This window comes from Impatiens glandulifera, chromosome 2 (assembly GCF_907164915.1).
Source record: "Impatiens glandulifera chromosome 2, dImpGla2.1, whole genome shotgun sequence".
Classification (NCBI taxonomy): Eukaryota; Viridiplantae; Streptophyta; class Magnoliopsida; order Ericales; family Balsaminaceae; genus Impatiens; species Impatiens glandulifera.
In genome coordinates, this window is record NC_061863.1 from 16,489,371 (window position 1) to 16,505,062 (window position 15,692).

The following is a 15,692-nucleotide window of genomic DNA, read 5'->3' on the forward strand; positions in this document are numbered from 1 at the left end:
CATCCCTAAATCGACAAGGCCTTACAATGTTCATTTTTGGTCGAGATTCCCCATTCTGTTGTTGACTTGATTCTTCCTGATGTGGACTTCCTGGTAACCTTTCACTTTTGGCTCCTTCATCGACTGAAGTATCTTGAGCTAAGTCAGGGCTCCCCCTGTCACTATTATTACTACTACAGGAGCTTCCCGTAGACGTGAGAATGGGAAGATCATTCTGAACAGTTTCTTCAACATCCTTCATATAGTACGAAGAAATTTCGTCGAAAACAACATCTCTCGACACAGTGCATTTGTGGGTTGATGGATCCATACACCGCCACCCTTTCCTTCTCTGGTCATAGCCGACAAACACGCATTTGACTACCTTCGCATCCAATTTTCTTTTTCTCGAGTCTGGAATATGGACATAACAAGTAGATCCAAAAACTCGAAAATGTTTGACATTTCGCTTAAAACCAAAAAGCATCTCGAATGGAGATTTGAACTCATTTGGGCTAAGCGGAACTCGATTGATGACATGAGCAGCACAACTCATGCCTTCTGCCCATAACTGCCTTGGTATATTCTTCATATGCAGCCAAGACTTACAAGTCTTTGTAAGGTGTTGAATCTTCCTTTCGGCTATCCCATTCTGTTGCGAGGTCTTAGGGCAGGAGAGTTCTCTTTTTATGCCATTTTGCCTACAAAACAATTCAAACTCTTTTGAGCAAAATTCCCCACCATTGTCTGTCCGCAATACTCGAATTTTCCTTTCTTGTTCTCCTTCTACCGTCTCCTTGAACTCGAGAAATTTATAGAACACTTTAGACTTCTCTTTCACAAAGTACACCCAAGTGAATCTGGAGAAATAATCCACAAACAGCAACATATATTTACTTCCCGAGTATGAGGCAGTTCGAGTTGGTCCCATCAAGTCACTATGAACTCGATCCAAAGGACCATTACTTCTCGATACAGAGTTGTCGAATGGAAGTCGATGAGCCTTCCCATATTGACATCCTTCATACACATTGCCCTCCTCAATTCTCAAATCTTCAGGTAGACCTTCGACAAGTTTCTTTCGAGGCATAACACTGAGCTTAGTCATATTGACATTCCCAAGTCTTGCATGCCATAGAAAAGAGGTGCTTTTGTCGTTCATCTTTTCTATGTACGAATTAGAAGCTGAAAGGACAAAGAGATCATTTACCCGATTTCCAGTATGAACCACATCCGCCTTAATTTCTTTCACGTTCCTTAAGAACTTCACATCATTTAGACCGAACAACACAAGGTTTCCGGCGTCTACAACATTTGCGACTGAGAAAAGATTCTTCCGAATTCCTGGAACATGGTAAACATTCTTCAGAGTAATAGATTCTCTTTTGTTGTTTTCAATGATAACTGATCCTTCCTTTTTAACTTCGTGAACCGAGTTATCTGTCGTGACAATGCCACCGCCCCATTATGAACTCGACTCGACGAGAACACAGAATCATCTCCAGTAACATGATGTCCGCACCTTGAATCGACGATCCACCTTTGATTGATTTCTTGTTTACCATGAGACGCCTCTGTTTTCTTTACTTTCGAAGTCGTCACATCGACATGAAAAGCCTTGTCCTAGTCTTCCTCAACACGCTGGTTAGACTTTTCTCCGAGATTTGAACTAACAAAATTTCCATTCAAATTTACTCGACAGTCTCTATTGAAGTGTCTAGTCTTGCCGCACCTAAAACATTTAAGGGGCTTTTTAGGAATATTTGAAGAATCCTGACCTGTTTCTTTCTTCTTCGACTTTCCCTTTTTCCAGCTCGATTTTTTCACGAACAACGCGCTCGACTCCTCATTTATACTCGTTCCAACCATTTGTGCAACCAACGACTCTTGAGATGACAAGAGATTTTCAAACTCCTCGAGTGAAGGTTGTTGAGCCCAACCTTGAATCGATGTGATGAATGGTGTATATTCGGGTCGAAGTCCTCGAACAATATGCCTCTTTGTTCGAGCCTCTGAGATTTTCTCATCTGGGTTCAATAAAGAAATTTCTGAGCATATATTCTTTACCTTAAGAAAGAACTCCGAGACAGATCCAATTTGTTTTGCGGCTGCCAACTTGTTTTCAAGCATCTAGAGACGAGTCTCGTTCTTCTTGTTGAAAAGACGATCAAGCGTTTCCCAGATCTCACGAGCAGATCCACAGTCGATGATGTGTTCGAACAGATTGTGGGAGATTGACCTCTTCAACACAAATTCTTCCTTTGCGTTAAGTCTCTTCCGCTTCTTCGATGCTTCCGCATTTTCAGCAACATTCTCAAGAGCTACATCATCATCGTCTACGACGATGTTCCACAAATCTTCCCCGACCAGGTACGATTCAGAAAAATATAATATAATATATTATAAAATATAATATAGTTATATTATATACACTAACACAATGATATTAGAAAAGTGATATTGGTTTAATTCTAATGATAAAAATAATAAGGGTGAAGAGAAATCAAACAAATAAGTAAAAATTAATGTGTGCGAAAATCCTCACAATGATATTTTAACCGAATCTGTTGATTTTTCGTATCGAATATCATATAATATCAAGATCAAGATTATAGCATTATAAATGATTTGTAACGAGCGATTGAGACTATTGAAAATTGTATGATTCCTGCTCAATCAAATTTTTCAAAAAAAAAAGAGAATAATAATAGTAATTTACAGTACCCACAAGTCAAGCGCCTCCATTGAGATTTTATTATTGAACTCTCCTCCAATCAATTAATATATTGGTTTAGAAAAATGTACATGTGAGATTTTTATTTATTATTATTAATAATATTTATTTGCTTTGCTGCTATCATTACTTTTTAATTATTTAATTCTGACTTTATTTTTTACAAAAATAGTGATCACGTGGATGTTATAATGAGAAATGAAGCCATTGACTTTTGAGGATCCATATCTTCAATCCAATTACATAAGATTTAGTGTCCACCACCTTGTAAGAATGCACAATACTCATTTTTGTGACTACAAATTTGACACATCTATATTCTTCTTAGGATGAAATGGATAACACACATTCTCCTAAAGTGAACAAGTCAATGAAAAGTAAGTACATTGAACCCCAAATTTGATTTATTCCTTAAATTCTAGTTTCAAAACGACAATATCATTTTAAATTTATCATTACAAAATAAAGTATAAACAGTCAACCATCAATGGATTGCAGTGTATCCAATAAAACCGCAATCATAGCTGATCAAGAATAGTGGCAGTTGATCAATTAGAGCTATTAAATTCAATTTTTTTTAATTAGGAAGAAAGTTAGTATGATATGCTTGAGAGTTTATTAAAGTTGTTTAACTTGGATAATAAAAAAAATTCATTAAACGAGATCAAACACAAAGAACCCACAAAATATCTAAACGAAATAAAAACATAATAATTCAAATATTCCCAATCTTTGTGATCATCAATGTTTAAATCCTCTACAAATCTCCTATAGCTAATCTTGTATATAGAGTATTTGTATCACCATATTCTGTTGAGTTTTGTTTTAACTTCTAACTATGAAAAAGGTCCACAGTGGTTAAGTTCACTTTTAATTCATTAAGAGTATTATAGTATTATAAAGTTATGTTATAACATAATTGCTCTAATATTTAAAAGGCGACATCCGTTATTAAGAATCAGAAGTCAAAAAAATTAAAAGAGAGGAAGAAAGAGAAAATCTTTTAGCAGATTTTCGTCTACAGTCGCGTAAGGTTCATCAAACTGACGATCGGAGATTCAAACGGAGTCTGATTGCGCTGAGATTTTCCGAGAGGTTAGTAACTCATTCCTCTACATTTTCAACGGTCGGATCAAGATTTGGACGTCTCGAAGTTTATTTTTTGGGGTTTAAGTTCTGCCTAATTTGAGTTTTTTATTTCACTTGTTTGGGACCAAAAAGTTATATATTTTTTGTTATGTCTTTTTATCTTTCTGCGGTATTAAAAGGTTGTTATACCTTAATTGTATTCCCGACTCTGATTATAGTGAAGTTTAAACTGGACGTAAAGTCCCGTGGTTTTACTCCTTGATTTGAGAAGGTTTTCCACGTAAAAATATCGTGTGTGCATTGTGTTATATATTTCCGTTTTTACTTGAAATTTATCTGCTCCTAAATTTTTCAATCAAGTAGGGAATATAATATATGTTTTTTCAACATATTATTGAACTTTGATGATGTTCTCGCGTGCACGTTAAAATTGTATTTGGTCAAAATTTGAGTGCTCGCTCGGTTTGATGTTTCACAGTAAATTGGAGTAGTTGAAGGTCTTGGATGATAAAGATACTTGAGTTCAATGAAGTCTAGTTTGAGCCATCTTTCTGGTAAGTTGCCCTCCTTCAGTTAATTTTTTGTTTGGGTTTATGCAATCCAATGTGTGGTTCATTTTCATCCTTGAGCATACAATTTGTACACCTTAGATTTTAAGTATATCATATAATGTGATGAACAACTTCAGTTTTGCAAACTGATATCCTAATCCTCTCTTAATCGGTAGAGATTAATGAGTTTATTGAATTGTGGCAAAACCACCTTACTTTCAACAACAAACCATAAAGTTATTAAAAATACAAGGTAAAAAAATATTTTTTCTAAAACAAATTATTCTTTGTATATGAACTAATCATCCAAGTGTTAAGAAATGTGTTGTATAAAAACAACGATTAACAGTATTTACAATAAAAAATAAAATTAGATTAAAAGATCGATGTATTTCTCCGTTCAAATCGGTTTCAAGAAACAAAAACAAGATAATACAAACATTAATTATAATAAATAAGGAGATATAAATATAAATATTTTTCATTTTGTTGGAAATTCGAAAATATCATATATATAAGTCATAAATATATAATTATTGCATAAGCACTGCTCATTTTTAAAATAATTGTATTTTTTTAGTTTGAGTGGGTGAGAAAGTTAAAAAGCAATAAGTAACTTGGCATACTCAAGGATAATAATGTGTTTATTGTTATGTTTTTTTATTTGAAAATTCTTTAAATTTGGGTTTATGGTGTCTTATGTCTTTTTAGTTCTCTTTTTGAGTCATATTGCAGGTAAAATGTAATTCTTTTAAATATATTTTTTATTGTGATTAAACAATTACAAGTAAACAAATTTGAAGCTGTATTGGTTAATCACCCTCTTACCTTATGCGCAATTTATTTTTAAACAAAATCATATTACCAGAAATTGTAGTAGTCTTAATTTGTCTAGAAGTTACACAATTTATAAAGTCAAAAACATTGGACACCCTCACCTAGATATTCTCGGCCAAAACCTTTTCACAATAGTTCTTCATTTCTCGCCGATGCCACATTTTTCATGTTTCCTCTTAGTCTACCTCGGTTATTACCTTGTTTTTTCTTGTCTGTGAAGGTTAGTTTGATGCTACTTATACAGGTCGTGCATCTATTCACTAAGGCAGCGCCACTTATACAAAGAGAAAAAAATCAACCATTTGAAAGGATGATGCTTCACTTTTGTGTATGTGTCATCTTATGAGTGAGATACATGTATTACCTGTATGGGTAGCATTGAAATAACCGTTTTTACTAGTCTTTTGAGTCTTTAGAAGAGTGTCAACGCGATCTTCTAGGAGTTTGAACCATGTGGTCGTACGGGGCGAAAAAAGTGTCTTTCGATTCCGATCATTAATATTTGGTGGTCCACTCGACTTGATTACGACCAAACAACTTTGGCAAGAAAATCTCACCCGCCTTACATTATTATATTTCCAGAAAATCTCCTTTGTCAATTTTTGGGGTCTTACCATTTCAATTCTCAACCCCAATGAGAAAGAAGATAACATTCCTTTGCAGAAAAAGTTGAAGGCATTATTTTTTGTTTTCTCAACTAATTTTATAAAATGATTGATCATTTCTTAAAAGAAAATACAAAGAAGGCATCATTGTTATTTCATCTCGGTTGATTTTGATAAGAACAACTTGGATGTCATTAATATGTTGATATTTTTAACTCACCTTAGTCTCATTTATGGGTCATAAATATAAAATTATTAAAGAAATCAATAATAAGTACAAACCTTATCCGAAACTGTCCAATCAAAAGAGATCATAGGTTGAAAATCACACACCCACACGAGTATGGAAAGTGGAAATATACTTCTTTTCTTCTTCTTTCTTCTATTTTTTTTTTATTTCTTATGGTGGAATCGTACAAATTCACGGTTCGTATCATGCATGTCCTGTGGATAACGTTGGCTTTCTTTTCTATTGTACTTTAAACACATGGCCAATTTTGGTTCTTTCTTGTTCTTTTGGGAGATTTAATAACAATTTTCTTTTTAAATGGATAATATATAATAGCTCTAAACATTTTATGTAATATTTTATTTTTTCTTCACGTACTTAATTATCTAGCAATCACACATGCATTATAACAATATATTTATTTTAAAAAATATATATTTATATTGTTCAGACATATTGTTTCTTTTCGATTGATTTATTTAAACTATAATCAATACAAAAATCACAATGATTTATTAGGAGGGAAATTAATCAAAATAATATAGTACAAGAGCATTCATTAAAGTGTAAAATTAGAGTGTAAAGGGAGGGTAAAGTCGAGAATGTTAATATTTGGATCTCATAAATCTGACCTAATTAAAACGATCTATAAAATTGCAAAAAATAATAACACAAGAAGATACAAAATTATACTGGTTCACTCAAAAGAGTTACGTCCACTTAATCCGCCACCAAATTTCACTATGAAAAGAAGGAATACAAAGTTTCTACTTCACACTACTGTTTATCTCTTTAAATTATTTTCTCTTATGTAAAACCCTTAATAATAATATATTTTTATAGGATAATCATTCAGGTAATAAAATTAAATAACTTTTGTACAAGCCCAATCCTAATCCCAAACTCAAATACAAACTCAATAAACTCTAATTAACTTCTTAGAATTTATTATAAGTGTAGGCTCCATAACTCAACAATCTCTCACTTGAAGATTAACTTCATGATCTCTCGATCAATAGTGACTCTCCATTCGGTGTCTTAACGAACAAGACCAATTAAATCTGCACACAATTTCATTTTCTCGTTTGTTAGAGGTCAGCATATCAGTTGGATTCTCATACCCAAGAATCTTCTCAAGAGCTAATACTCCATCTTTTAAAGTTGATCAGATGAAATGATAACAAACTTGTATATATTTCGTCCTACCATGATAAACTAGATTATTTACCAAATAAATGGCACTCTGATAGTCAGATCGTAACACACTTCTCTTGTATTCTTGACTCAATTCTCGCAAAAAGGGTTACAACCACATCATCTCCTTAATAATCTTTGTCGCAACAACATACTTTGTCTTGCAACTAGAAAGAGAAATAATCTTCTACAATTTTCAAACTCAATTAATTGCGGTACCTTCTAGAGTGTAAATGTATCATGTTGTGTTCTTCCTATTATCAATACTACCATCGTTATCAGTATCAACACATCCTTCCAAACTCATGTTAGACTTTCAAAAACACAAAATGTGACTCATATTTCCTCTTAATTAGTATTCACTTTACTATTTTTCAATGTTGTCTACTTAGGTTGCTCATGAATTTGTTAACAGCTTCCACTACATGTGTTATGTCTGGTCATATTCAAACCAACACATACATAATAAAACCAATGGTAGAGACATACCTAAAGGTGGCCATGTAATTTTTCTCATTCTCTGTTGAAGGAGACTAATCTTTATATAGTTTAAAGTGACTAGATAAGGGGTAATACCTATTTTGTATTGTACAAGTTGAATCTGATGATAATTTTCCTCACATATTTTTCTTGTGAAAATTTGAGGACTTCTTTATCTTTGAAGATCCTCATCATAGGCATTTGTTTTGTAGCACTCAAATCATTCATTGCAAACTTCTCAGACAACTCTTTTTAACTTATTAATCTCATACAAGATTGCTCCAATAATCAACATGTTATCAACGTGGAGGAACATAATAATGTAAGATTTATCACAACTTTTGATATAGCAGCAATAATCAACTTCACACTACATAAAGTTGTTACCTTTAATGAAGTATCAATTTTTTTGTGCCATTGCCTTGGAGCCTATTTCAAACCATACATGCTCTTTTGAAGCTTACCAAGCTCATCTTTTTATTTAATTTCAACGTCTTGTGGTTGTCATATTTAAATCTCTTTATCCAAATCACCATGAATAAAAGTAGCTTTGAAATCCATTTGTTAAAGATGAATGTCTTCTTTCACAATCAAACTCAAAATAGTTCTGATTGTAGTCATTTTGATCACTAGAGAGAAGATCTCATTGTAGTCAATACCTTTCTTCTGTTGAAATCTTTTCACAACCAACCTTGCCTTGCACCTCATAGTTTTATCATGTTCTTCTTTAATTATAAAGATCCATTTGTTATGAGGTGTTTTTTTCTCTTTGGTAACTCGGTGATCTTCCAAGTCTGATTCGAAATCAAAGAGTTCATCTCATCTTTCATCGTAGAATCTCACTTAATTAATTCATCTGATTGTTTTGCTTCCTTGTAGTATTTATGTTCGCCTCTATCTATCAACAAGATGTAGTTTAGAGATGAGGACCACCTCTCGACTGATTTTTGATTTCTTGACGATATTCTCAACTATATAACTAATGCTTGCTGATTTTACCTCTAAGGCCACGTTCTCAACGAGTTCATCTTCAATAACATATTGGTCTTCTTTGACAGTCGTTATATGTTCAACTAAAAATCTCTCAAATCGATTGTACTAGTCTCTTCCAATTTGGAACCACTATCTAAAACCTTCCCAACACTATCTTTGTAGAGAATATGTTCATTGAATATAATGTTCCTACTACGAACGATCTTCCAATTTTGATTATCTTAGAAATGATAACCAAAATCGATATCACCATAACCAATGAAAAATATTTATTAGACTTTGAATCAAGCTTGTTCATATCACATTCATTAATATGCATATATGATAAACAACCAAACACTTTCAAATAATAAAGGTTTACCTTTTTATTTGCTCCAAAATTTTTCTGGAATTTTGAATTCAAGAGAAAAAGAGGGTTATCTATATATCAAGTATGCAATAGTGTTTTTTTGTTTGGAAAACGATTAAGAATGGGTTTAAAATCCCAAAAGTAGGAGGGTCAGAAATTAAAGCTAGACAAACCCTAGCTATGATTAAGAATGACAATCAAAAGACCCTAAAAACTGATTAGTAGCATTCATACATTCTAAGAAAATAAAGATTATAAACAAAAAAACTACATTCCAACATAACCATACCAACTTGGGATTTTCGCATGACATCTATTTTCATTGAGAGGCCTTATTCCCCTTCTTCTTCCTCTTCTTCTTCCTATAACGATAAAGGGAGATTGTATTGAAGATGATGATAAGTATTATTTTTTCTCATTTTGAATTCTCTCTTTGTATGAGCCCATTCTAATTTGATAGAAAGAATTATTTATGAGAATTTTAGGGTTTTTACCTTTGTTATCTTTAACTTGAATTTCTGTATTCTTGTCTTCCTTATCTTCAGCTTCAGCTTCAGACTCCACATTGGTTTTGGAATCTTCTTTATCGTCTTTAGAATTCTATGTTTTAGCTTTGAAATTCTGGGTGTTTTCCTCTTGAATTTCCTCAACAACAACTTGAGATTCATCTTCCATTTTCATCATAATCCTTTGCATTACAGGAAATTTTCTTTTCCTCTTCACATTGATTCTCTTTACTTTCTTTCTTTCGATCCTTTCCTTTTTTCTCAAAATCCTTCTTGCTTTCTTCTACAAATATTTGATCTTTGAATTTAGCCTCCTATGTTTCATTCTTTTTCTTTTCTGCTTCCTGCCTTTTCTGTTCTTCTTATTTAGTTTTATTACATTTATTGTACAATAAAGTATTACAGAAAACACACCTTTTTGGTTTCCATTCATAAGAGATCTCTATAACATTGTTCTTTCCTTTTTTGTCAACAACTTCCATTTTCATTGGTAGGAAACTCGTAGGATGCACTTCAATGCTAATTCTAGCAAATGACAAGTTCTATCCTCCTTCAGTTATTGTGTCCATATATGATGGTTTCTCAATGGTACCTGTGAAATGACTAATTGCTTCAGCATTGTACATGTTGGCTGGAATGTTCCAAAGCTTGAACCAAATATGTGTAGTTTCCTTTGGTCTACTCTGTAGATTCATCTCTTCTAACTATTTTTCTAGCTTCATGTAATTTTATCATATGTAAGTATGCCCTTTCTCCAAGGTTTCTTTCAAATTTGAACCCTTTTTGAATTGTAGGAAGTAGAGGTCATGTATGTTTTCATAAACTTTTTTCATGCCCCTTTTTCTCCCCACTGTTTAATTAGAGCCTCTTTGGTAGTTGAGAATGATACTCTATTTTTCCCAATGAAGTTTCCAACCACCACGAACTTCTAGTTTTAGACAACCCATCATGCTTCTAACATGCTTGTTCAATGTTTGATTCATCTATCTAGCTACTCCATTTTCTTGAGGCGTTTTGGGAACAATCTTCACCATACTGATCTCATTCACAACACAAAAATCTTTGACATCTAAATTAATGTACTTGCCTTTGTTATAGGATCTCAATAACTAAACCTTCTAATTTATTTTATTTTCACCCAAAGCTTTCCACTTCTTGAAAATAACAAATATATCATATTTGTTTTTCATAAAATAAACTCATATTTTTCTTATCGAATCGTCTATAAATGTCACTTAGTATTGTGATCCTCCAATAGAATAAACGAGTGCAGGTACCCATACATTAGTGTGAATTAACTCTAGCCTTTCTTTCTTGAGCTATTTTCCTATCTTTAAGAAACATACATTTCTATTTTCCAAGAATGCAGTTTTCGCATAACTAATGTTTAACAGACTTCAGTTCAAGAATCTGACCATTCTTCAAAAGAATTTTCATCCATTTTCGTTCATATGACCTAACCTGCAATGTCATAACTCATTGTTCTTTAAGTCATCAACAACAACATCAAGTGTGTCTCTACATATTAAAGTCGTGTATAACGTTCTAGTTTTGTGACCTCGAGCAACAAATATTGCTCATTTAGTCACCTTCTACGCACCATTTTCACAATTGAAACTATGACCTTCATCATCAAGTTGTGTAACAGGAATCAGATTGTACATGAATCATGGATGTGTCTCACCTTATTAATCTTTCAAATAGAATTGTTTTCCATCTTCAATTTGATGTCCCCTATGCCTACAATATTTAGTGGTTCACCATCTGCGAGATAAATTTCCCACAGTTTCTAGCCACATAATTCTCCATTAAATCTTTATAGGCAGTGGTGTGGAAAGACGCTCCTAAGTTCAAAACTCATAAGTCTATTGGGCTATCAACTGACAGAAGCAACGCATTATTGATAGTTTTGTAACTGTGCTGGCTGCAACATTTTTATCATCGCAGTTTCTCTTTGTTGTTTTGTAGTCCTCTTCAAGTGATCATATTTACCACAATTCAAGAAAACAAATGTATGTCCAAATTTGGACTAACTCCTCATATTTTTGCCATAGATCTAATAATAACATATTTAAAGAGTAAACATTAGGTAATAAAATCTAAATAACTTTTGGTTAAGAACGAGTCCACAAACCCAATAAACTTTAATTAAGTTTTTAGAGTTTATTATAAGTGTAGACTCCATAACTCAATAGAGAATGTGTATATAGATGAACTTCCTAGAAAGTTCAAACGACAATTTTTTTTAATGTTTTTGTAGCTAAAGAGTGATAAAAAAACAGTGTTAACATGTTAAAAATTATTTGTTCGATTCTTATTAAGATTGTATTAAGTTGAAGAGAGGGAAATGACGTTGGGATCATCCTAACTTTCTAAACAAAAAACAAGAATTTGATCAGAAGTTTCATATATTTCTCAACTAATTGTTTTTCCTTTTGATTGAGTTTTGATTAGGCGAGTAACGAATGTCCTTAATTCTTAGGTGTTGAGGTGTTCCTTGCCATTGCGGGCGGGTTTAAAATTCCGGGTAAACGGGTCAGGGTTTTCTTTTAGAAAATGGGTTAGAGTATAAATACTTTTTTTGGGTATTTTTCTCATAACAGAGCAAATAGAGAGAGAGTGAATTACAGATCTAGGGTTTTAGGTTTCCTACTTCTTCTTGTTCTTTGGCTGATCCAGAGTGAGAGATTGGGGGAGCTTTTGATTGTGGAGTAGTCCAATCATTCCTAGTGTAATCACTTCTTTCATTTGAGAGCAGGGCATGTAAGTTTCTACTATTGACATTTGTTTGATTTAGTGAAACTTATCCCTCCCGTGGACGTAGGTCGATTTTGACCGAACCACGTATATTGTGTTGTCGTTTATTGCTTTGTGCTATTTCAGTTCTTGGTAATCTGTTTATCGTCATAGACGATTTGGAATCTGATTTGCTACAGGTTTTGATTTCTAAGAAGATCCATAGTTTTGCTGTTGCAAAACCCAACAGTGGTATCAGAGCAGTATTAATTGGTTATCTGTTTTAACATTTGAGAGCAGGGCATAGTGCTTTGCTGGTTATTTGGCGAAATTCATAGAAGAGATCAACTGGTTTCTTTGCTGGTGTTTTTGTCAGTTGTTAAGGCAGTAATAATGGGGAAATCTAGACCTGATATGGTGAGTCTGAATGGTACAAACTACAGGCAATGGAAACTGATGATCAGTGATCTGTTAGTTTCAGATGATTTGAATGAAGCAATTGAAAATGAGGGTGTTAGACCTGAGACTACAAAAGAAGCTGATTGGAAAAAGATAGATAGAAAGGCCTGCAACTTTATTCGTTCCTGGGTTGGTGTAAATGTTGTGCACCATGTTGAGAATGAGACTACAGCGTATGGTGTGTGGAGCAAACTTGAAGCTCTCTATGATGGGAGGTCAGCAGGGAATAAAGCAGCACTGGTACGAAGGCTGGTGAATCTGAAGTACATTGATAATAAATCAATTGCTGAGCACTTGAATGAATTTCAAAATATTTTGAATCAACTGAGTAGTATGAAGATAAACTTTGATGATGAGGTGCAAGCACTTTTAGTCCTTGGATCTTTGCCTACAAGTTGGGAGACACTTATTATCACTCTCAGCAACTCAGCACCAAATGGTAAAGTCAACATGGCATTTGTCACCAGTTCCTTACTTGATGAGGAGAATCGAAAGGGGGATAAACCCTCTAAGTCTGATATGTTGGTGGCTGATAGAGGAAGATCAAAAGATAATAGAAGTGGTTCGAGCAGGGGAAAGTCTAGAAGCAAGTCTAGAGCTCCAAAGAAGGATGGTGCTTGCCATTACTGTGGCAAAATGGGTCACTTGAAAAATGAGTGCTGGAAATTTAAAAATGATAAAGCGAAGGGTACAGTGAAGCCCAGAGAAAAGAAAGAACAGAGTGCAGATACATCTGCTTATGCTTCAGATGGTGAACTGATATATGCTTCTAACTGTCAAGACTCCTGTCTTAGCACATCTTCAAATGAAACAGCATGGATTGTTGACACAGGTGCCTCATTCCATATAACTCCGCACAAAGGTTACTTCCATTCCTACAAAGCTGGTGATTATGGTGAGGTTCGCATGGGTAACAGTGGTGTGTCCAAGATAGTTGGTCTGGGTGATGTTAGAATTGAGACAAACATGGGCTGCTTCTTGACATTGAGAGATGTAAGGCATGTTCCTGATTTGAGAATGAATTTGATTTCAGCAGGTAAGCTCGATGATGGAGGCTACCATAATGTTTTCAGTGGTGGAGCATGGAAGCTAAGCAAGGGTTCATTGGTTATTGCACGAGGTAAGAAATGTTGTTCCTTATACAAGACAAATTTGAAAATTGTCTATGATGCAGCATATTCTGTTTTAATGGAGTCATCCTCTGAGTTGTGGCACAAGAGATTAGGTCACATTAGTGAAAAGGGGTTGAATGTTTTGATCAAGAGGAATGAGTTGCTGAATCTCAAGGATGCTCATCTTGAAAATTGTGAGCATTGCTTGAAGGGTAAGCAGAACAGAGTCTCCTTCAGTAAGTCAAAAGTTGAACTGAAAAAGAATGTCCTTAAATTGGTCCATACAGATGTTTGTGGTCCTATGAAGATTAAATCTATAGGCGGTGCTTCCTATTTTGTAACCTTCATAGACGATGCATCTAGGAAGGTTTGGGCTTATGCTATAAAGTCCAAGGATGAGGTTGCAGCAAGGTTTGAGGTCTTTCACAAGCTGGTTGAAAGAGAGACAGGAAGAAAACTGATGAGGGTGCGGTCAGATAATGGGGGAGAATACATAGGCTCATTTGATGATTATTGCAAAGAGCAGGGTATTCGACATGAACAGACTGTGCCCAAGACTCCACAACAAAATGATGTGGCAGAGAGGATGAACAGAACAATGTTGGAACGGATGAGGAGTATGCTCTCCCATGCCAGGTTGGCTAAGCATTTCTGGGATGAAGCCATGAGCACTGCAGTGTATGTGATCAACCGTTCTCCCTCCAAGCCATTGAATAATAAGTGTGCAGAAAGCGTCTGGTCAGGTAAAGATGTTAATTATGACTATTTACGTGTTTTTGGTTGCAGAGCTTTTGTGCATGTTCCAAAAGATGAGAGGTCTAAGCTAGATGCAAAAACCAGACAATGCATATTTTTGGGGTATGGTGATGAAAAGTGGGGATACAGGTGTTATGACCCAGTTGATAAGAAGGTTTTGAGAAGCCGGGATGTGGTATTCCTTGAAGATCAGACTATTGAGAATTTTGAAGATGGTGAAAAGCTTGATGCATACATACGTGACCTTTCTGGTCTTGAGTTGTCTCATGATGTTGAGGAGACAAGGCCACATGTAGCTTCAGACTCAGATAGTGATGATGATGTTCCTCAGGGTCAAGCTGTAGGCCATGGAAATGATACTAATACTGAAACTGATCTTGGTGATAATGTTGAGGTTGATTTTGAAGTTCAACAAGAAGATGGAAATCAACAAAATCAACAAACAGAGGTACTTCGGAGGTCTACTAGGGAGAAAAGATCAAGTTCTAAGTATCCTGCTATAGAGTATGTTCTTCTAACTGATTGTGGGGAGCCCATATGCTATAAGGAGGCTCTTGAGGATGCTCATAAGAAAGAATGGCTAGCTGCCATGGATGAAGAGATGAAGTCATTGCTGAAAAATGGCACATATGATCTAGTTGAAAGACCAGAGAACGGAAAAGTATTACAAAATAAATGGGTGTACAAGATCAAGCAAGAAGGTGATGATAGCAAGACAAGATACAAGGCTAGGCTGGTTGTCAAAGGTTTTGTCCAGAGGCATGGAATCGATTATGGTGAGATTTTCTCACCGGTAGTGAAGATGACTTTTATCCGGGTGGTGTTAAGTCTAGCTGCTTGTATGGATCTTGAGGTTGAACAACTTGATGTCAAGACTGCATTTCTTCATGGTGATTTGGATGAAGATGTTTATATGGAGCAACCTGAAGGTTATAATAAGAAAGGTGAGGAAAGCAAGGTGTGCAAACTTGTCAAAAGTCTGTACGGTTTGAAGCAAGCACCAAGGCAGTGGTATCTTAAGTTTGAGTCGTTCATGACCATCCATGGGTACATGAAGACGTCTACAGATCACTGTGTCTTTGT